The sequence below is a fragment of the Cervus canadensis genome, chromosome 19 (assembly GCF_019320065.1).
Source record: "Cervus canadensis isolate Bull #8, Minnesota chromosome 19, ASM1932006v1, whole genome shotgun sequence".
In the NCBI taxonomy this organism is placed as follows: domain Eukaryota; kingdom Metazoa; phylum Chordata; class Mammalia; order Artiodactyla; family Cervidae; genus Cervus; species Cervus canadensis.
This window is the reverse complement of record NC_057404.1, coordinates 38,778,787-38,786,238: the sequence shown is the minus strand read 5'-3', so window position 1 is coordinate 38,786,238 and position 7,452 is coordinate 38,778,787.

Here is a 7,452-nt window from a genome sequence, read left to right as displayed (position 1 = left end):
TTGGGCATGTTATTTGCTGTTATTTGCAGTATTCAGTAATATTTAATGATTTTTCTTCAACCACTCAACAGTTGTTTATTAGACCCAGTGTCGTAGGCCTAAGAGGTAAAAGATAAATAAATAGCCCAATTAAAAACTGGGCAAAAGATCTGAACACCTCATCAAAGAAGATTCTGTCCATGGGATTCTCCAGGCAAGGATACCGGAGTGAGTTGCCATTCCTTTCTTCAGGGTCTTCCCGACCCAGAGATCAAACCTAGGTCTCCTTCATTGCAGGCAGATTCTTTACCATCTGAGCCACCAGGGAAGCCCATCAAAGAAGATTATCAGATGGCAAATAAGCATTCGTATGAAGAGATACTCAACATCATTTGTCATTAGAGAATTGCAAATTGAAACAACAATATGATACTGCTACACCTATTAAAAATGGCTAGAATCCAAAACATTGACACCACCAAATGCTGGTGAGGATGTAGAGCAACAGGAATGCCCAGTCATCATTGATGGGAATGCAAAATGATACAGCCACTTTAGACAATAGTTTAGAAGTTTCTTAACAAAGCTAAATATACTCTTATCACAGGATCCAGCAATTGCATTCCATGTTTATTCAAAGAGAGTTGAAAACACATCCACACAGAAACCTACAAATAATGTTTATTCATAATTGCCAAAAATTGGAAGTAATCAAGGTGACCTTCAGTAGGAATGGATAAACAAAGTGTGGTACCTCCATACATTGGAATACTGTTCAGTGCTAAAAAGAAATGAGTTTTCAAGCCCTGAAAAGACATGTTTAAGGAAACTTAAACAGGCTTCCCAGGTAGCTCAGTTGATAAAGAATCTACCTACAATGCAGGAGACCCTAGTTCAATTTCTGGGTTGGGAAGTTCCCCTGGAGAAGGGATAGCCTACTGACTCCAGTATTCTTTCCTGGAGAATCCCCATGGGCAGAGGAGCCTGGTGGACTACAGTCCATGGAGTCTCAGAGAGTTGGACACGTCTGAGCTACTAAGCACAGCACAGCAAGCACGTATTACTAAGTGCGACCAACTTGAAAATGCTGCATACTGTGTAATTTTACATATGTTACATTCCAGAAAAAGGATAACTAGAGACTATAAAAAGATCGGCAGTTCCCAGGGGTTCCAGAGGGGAAGTGGAGGAGGAATGAATAGGTAGAACATAGGGGATTTGGGGGCAGTGAAGCCTCTATACTGTTCAATACCATGACAATGGATACATGACATTATGCATTTTGTCAAAATCCATAGAACTATACAACAGAAAGTGAACTCTAATGTAAACTATAGACTTTAGTTAATAATGTATGGTATTGGTCCATCAGTTGTAACAAGTGTACCACACTGCTGCAAGATTAATAATAGGAGAAGCTGGGCAGAGGGATATGGAACTCTCTGTACTTTCTGCTCAGTTTTTCCATAAGCTTAAAAACCGCTCTAAAAATATTAGCAATTGAAAAACAACTACCTCGATAGAGCTTCCCTGGTAGATCAGTCGGTAAAGAATCTACCTGCAGTGCAGGAGACCCAAGAGATGCAGGTTCAATCGCTGAGTCAGGAAGGTCCCCTGAAGAAGGAAAAGGCAACCCACTCGCGTACACTTGCCTGGAGATTCCCATGGACAGAGGAGCCTGGCAGGCTACAGTCCATAGAGTCACTCACAGTCAGACACAACTTAGTAACTAAACCACCACCACCTCAAACTAGCAACATTTTGTTGTATTAATAATGGCCCACATCTTACTCTCCCTTCTATGGCCTATATTGATTTCAGTACTTTTTAATTGATTGATAATTCATTGCTCAGTGATTTTAATGGATAGCTTTCAAGCCCATTAGTTGGCTTGGAATAATATTTATCTATTAAAGATTTCTCTTTATAACAAGCATTGATTTTGGACTGTAACTTTTTAAGACATAAATCCACAAGAAATGAAATGATCATTCATTCTCACAAAGGGTGAGAATGGGTTTTTTTCCTCCCAAAACAAGAGAAATATGAGAACATATTACTAAAGTAAGGAATTAATAGAAGTAGATACCAGGAAATACATAACTTACTCATAAATATTATCTGTATTAGAGAAACAGAAATCTCACTGTGATGAAGTGACTAAAAGTTTTCCTAAACCAGTATTCTAATTTCTCTAGAAATCAATCAATGGAAAACACATATATATGATGGATGGATTCAGTAGACTAAATCAGCTATAGTTACTTCTACAAATTTGCCATGGATTATTTACTAGGGACCAAATTCCTGGGTTGGAAAGATCCACTGGAGAAGGGATAGACTACCCATGCCAGTATTCTTGGGCTTCCCTTGTGGCTCAGCTGATAAAGAATCTGTCTGCAATGCAGGAAACCTGGGTTTGATCCCTGGGTTGGGAATGGAGAAGGGAAAGGCTACCCACTCCAGTTTTCTGGCCTGGAGAATTCCATGGACTATGTAACCATGGGGTCACAAAGAGTCAGACACAACTGAGTGACTTTCGCTTTCAAATACAGTCATATGATAAATAGTAGACACATTTTAAAAGCCAAAAATGTTTAAAAAACAACACAAGGGGGAAAAACACTTTCTAGTAGTCTAGCTTCATAGGTATTTGCTATATAACAGATAAGTAGGCGTTGTCAGCCTATTTTCCCCACCGTGCTACACGTGACAGTAATGTTCACGTGGAAGACACACACATTCCCATCACATGTTCAGATTTTAAAGACCACGTCCCAAAATTGTGGGAAGCAAAGTACTAAAAACATGTTTTAATCACCTAACTGTGGGTGTCAGTAACTGCTGCTCAGCAGAGCTGTATAAATAGACTCGAACTCCAAGCTTTCCAGTCAGGTAAGAACAGGACATTGCAACTAAATGCCAGCGATGGTGTTAGAAAACTTACCCTTCTTTATATTAATCCCTTTTAAAAACTAAAAAATTTGCAAATGTGAACAGTTTAACTATTATTAGTAAATATCTTGGGTCTTGCCTGACTCAGTTCAGTTCAGTCGCTCAGTTGTGTGTGACTCTTTGTGACCCCATGGACTGCAACACGCCAGGCCTCCCTGTCCATCACCAACTCCTGGAGTTTACTCAAACTCATGTCCATTGGGTCAGTGATGCCATTCAACCATCTCATCCTCTGTCATCCCCTTCTCCTCCCACCTTCAATCTTTCCTAGCATCAGGGTCTTTTCAGATGGGTCAGTTCTTCACATCAGGTGGCCAAAGTACTGGAGTTTCAGCTTCAGCATCAGTCCTTCCAATGAATATTCAGGACAGATTTCCTTTAGGATGGACTGGTTGGATCTCCTTGCAGTCCAAGGGACTCTCAAGAATCTTCTCCAACACCGCAGTTCAGAAGCATCAATTCTTTGGCACTCAGCTTTCTTTATAGTCCAACTCTCACATCCATACATGACTATGGAAAAAGCCATAGACTTTACTAGACAGACCTTTGTTGGCAAAGTAATGTCTTTGCTTTTCAACATACTATCTAGGTTGGTCATAGCTTTCCTACCAAGGAGCAAGCGTCTTTTAATTTCATGGCTGCAATCACCATCTGCAGTGATTTTGGAGCCCCCAAAAATAAAGTCTGTCACTGTTTCCACAGTTTCCCCATCTATTTGCCATTAGGTGATGGGACCAGATGCCATGATCTTAGTTTTCTGAATATTGAGTTTTAAGCCAACTTTTTCACTCTCCTCTTTCACTTTCATCAAGAGGCTCTTTAGTTCTTCTTCACTTTCTGCCATCAGAGTGGTGTCATCTGCATATCTGAGGTTATTGATATTTCTCCCAGCAATCTTGATTCCAGCTTGTGCTTCTTCCAGCCCAGCATTTCACATGATGTACTCTGCATATAAGTTAAATAAGCAGGGTGACAATATACAGCCTTGACGTACTCCTTTTCCTATATGGAACCAGTCTGTTGTTCCATGTCCAGTTCTAACTGTTGCTTCTTGACCTACATACAGATTTCTCAAGAGGCAGGTAAGGTGGTCTGGTATTCCCATCTCTTTAAGAATCTTCCACAGTTTGTTGTGATCCACACAGTCAAAGGCTTTGGCATAGTCAATAAAGCAGATGTTTTTCTGGAACTCTCTTGCTTTTTCAGTGATCCAGCAGATGTTGGCAATTTGATCTCTGGTTTCTCTGCCTTTTCTAAAACCAGCTTGAACATCTGGAAGTTCACGGTTCATGTATTGTTGAAGCCTGGCTTGGAGAATTTTAGCATTACTTTACTAGCGTGTGAAATGAGTGCAATTGTGCAGTAGTTTGAGCATTCTTTGGCATTGCCTTTCTTTGGGATTGGAATGAAAACGGACTTTTTCCAGTCCTGTGGCCACTGCTGAGTTTCCCAAATTTGCTGGCATATTTATTGAGTGCAGCACTTGCACAGCATCATCTTTTAGGATTTGAAACAGCTCAAGTGGACTTCCTTCATCTCCACTGGAATTCCATCACCACTAGCCTGGCTGCCTTATAAAACCTAGGCTGAAATGTCTTAAGAGAATACATCCAAAAGATTTGCTGAGTCAAAGTAGCCAAGTTCTATTTATAATTCTGTTTTAATTGTGATGCTAAAACTGTGCTTTCATCCTGAAGAACAGAAGAAAAACTTGTATATGGGTAACTCTGTGGGAAAATCTAATTAAAATTACCATTCACCACTCAGAATCATATTAGTACTGGGAAAAATATCTCCTTTTCTAAAGCCTCTAAAATCTACCTATATATTAGTAAATTATTGAATTTTATCTAGACCACATGACACAAAATCCTCAGAATAGGTAGTTTTAAAAACATTATTAATCAATCTAGTCCTGGCCATTTACTTGGAAAATACCATGCAAATGTGTATTAAATACAGATTTAATTTAGTCCAAAATAGCACATATGCAAAATGTATGCTTACAAAAGGAGACAACAATAGCTGATCATTGAGCAGCTAAGTTACTATGAATTCCTTGAGATGTGAAGACGGTTATTTATGTGATGAATGCAGAACCATTTTACATTTGCAGAGCTCCTGGCCACCCAGATCTTCCCGTCACTTCCTCCCTCACCTTGTTCATGGCTTTGTCTGGTAAGACTTTCTCCAAAAGGCTTCCTGTGTATGTGTGTGTTCTCAGTCATGTCCAACTCTTTGCAACCCCACTGACTGTAGCCCATCAGGCTCCTTTGTCCATGGAATTTTCCAGGCAAGAATACTGGAGTGGGTTGCCATTTCCTTCTCCAAAGGCTTCCTACCCCTCTCCAAAGTCGTTTCCACCATCATCCCATTCTTTTTCCCTCAACCCTCTTTAAACTGTCTTCATAACTCATAATGTATGTCACTGACTTTTTTTTTCTTACATTTGTGTGTTTATTTTTTGCTTCTCTCAATAGGATGTATCAAGCAGGCAGTGATCTAGTCCAATTTTCCACCTGTCACATAGTTTATGCTCAATAAATATTTATTAAGTAAACCTTTTCAAAGAATAAATGTTCTTATCCCACAAATTCAGCATTTGTTATTTGTTGCTCTCTCAGAAATAGGTGGTTTATTTTAGAAGGTAATGCCCCATTTCCTCAAAACAGACTTAACTGGCTTTTATGTAGTCTTAAAAAGGTCAGCTCAACTGTGGTCCATAAACTAAATCAAACCTAAAACTTTAAAAAATTATTTTAATGATGAATTTAAAATTATACCTGAGGTCAATTTTAAAGGAAGGTGATCTGGCTGACAGGAACTCAAGGCTTGTGATACCCTTCAAGCCTTGTAATGGGTCTATCTTGAGTTGTTATTGATTTCCTGAAATCTTTGTACTTGAGCTGGGAATCCTTAATTGGCAAAGACAGCCTAATGTCTAAGGCTTCCAAATGAATGTAACTGTCTCCCTCCGGTTTCTCCTGCTCTTGCTCCAAGGAGCCCTATGTGGTTCCCTGGTTGTTAAGATACTCTATATAGCTTAGCAACATGGTAACATTCCTTGGGGAAATCTGAGTTCCAGAACCTCTCCACTTGTCATTCTTCTTAGAGCTTTACCTATCCACAGCTTGACTGAGCCACTTGGCAGCAGTGACTTTTCTCATCTTTGAATGTAAAATAGAGCTGAATCAAATGCAAGAGAAAGAACAACAGAGTGGGGGGAAGAATTTCAACCATGCAGATAATTCTCTGCAAAATGGTGCTTAAAGAACACGTACCATGCAGATGTAATCAAACTTAGCTCATCAAAAACATGTAGGAAGAAAGTGTGAATGACTTTAAAGAATCCCAGTCATCCTGCTCGAATAATCAGGATGACCATGCTGATGACTGTTCAACAGCCTTGAAAAAGAACTGAAATGTTAATTAAAAATCATAAAGATATATTAAGTAATACAGTTAAAGTCATAAAGTTCTCTATGAAAATTAAAGATGGAATTACCATGTACACACACAAGTATACAAACATGTATGTTGCTATCAACTGTCAGAAGTATGTATACTGGTGCTTTCCAGTATTTTTCTTTTCAGACCACACATTACTTTTGATAGCTGAGTTACTGTCTCTGAAAGCAATGTAGCTAATTCCTGAAGGGCAAACACTTAATTTATAATACAAGGATAGAATTTAATGCAATCTTGTTTTCTTGACTGGCCCCAAGAATTAAAGGCTCAACATCTCTCTGCACCTGTAACCCATTCAGGACTTACGTATTATTTATGGAGGGTTTAAAGGATTTTCCAAGGTAATTTTTGCATTTTGAGATTTTCTTTCTATACTTTCTACCAGTTAGGAATTGGCTTTATGCAGCTAGTAGCAGAGATTATTTCTCCCTCACGTGAAAGAGTTCCGTGGTTGATACAACAGTTCCATGGTGTCATTATGGCCCTAGGCTTGTCGCACATTTAGGTCCATCTTCCTTAAGGTGTGGCTTCTCTTCTGGAGCTTAACTCTTATCTCAGATGGTGCCTGAAGTTCTAATCATCCAGATGGCTACTCTGTTGCCAGGCATCACATCAATAATCCAGGAAGAAAACAAGAGGAAAGGCAGGGGGCGGGTAAGGACAGACAGGGGCACTAGCTAGCCATTTGCCCCTCCTGCGATAATCTAAATGCACTGATCACTTGTAGCTGGAAGGCGGGGTGGGGCGGGGGGAAGGAAGGGGGAGGTTGGGGGGCACAGAAAATGTAGCTTCCTCACAGAGTACATTCCCACCCCTTTCTAAAACAGAGGCTTAGAAAACATACTTTAGGTTTATAAGCAGTGATCTCTACCACAGAGCCCGACATACCTAACCCATGTGTGAAAGGTGTCCATATTCTTGTGGTTTACACCTTTCCTTAGAGACAAGTATCATCCGTTAGAAGGAGATGTGACCGTCTGGCATGTGACCATAATTCTGTTGTATTCCCTTTATGAGGACCTTTCTTCTGTCACTGCCAGAAAAAAATGA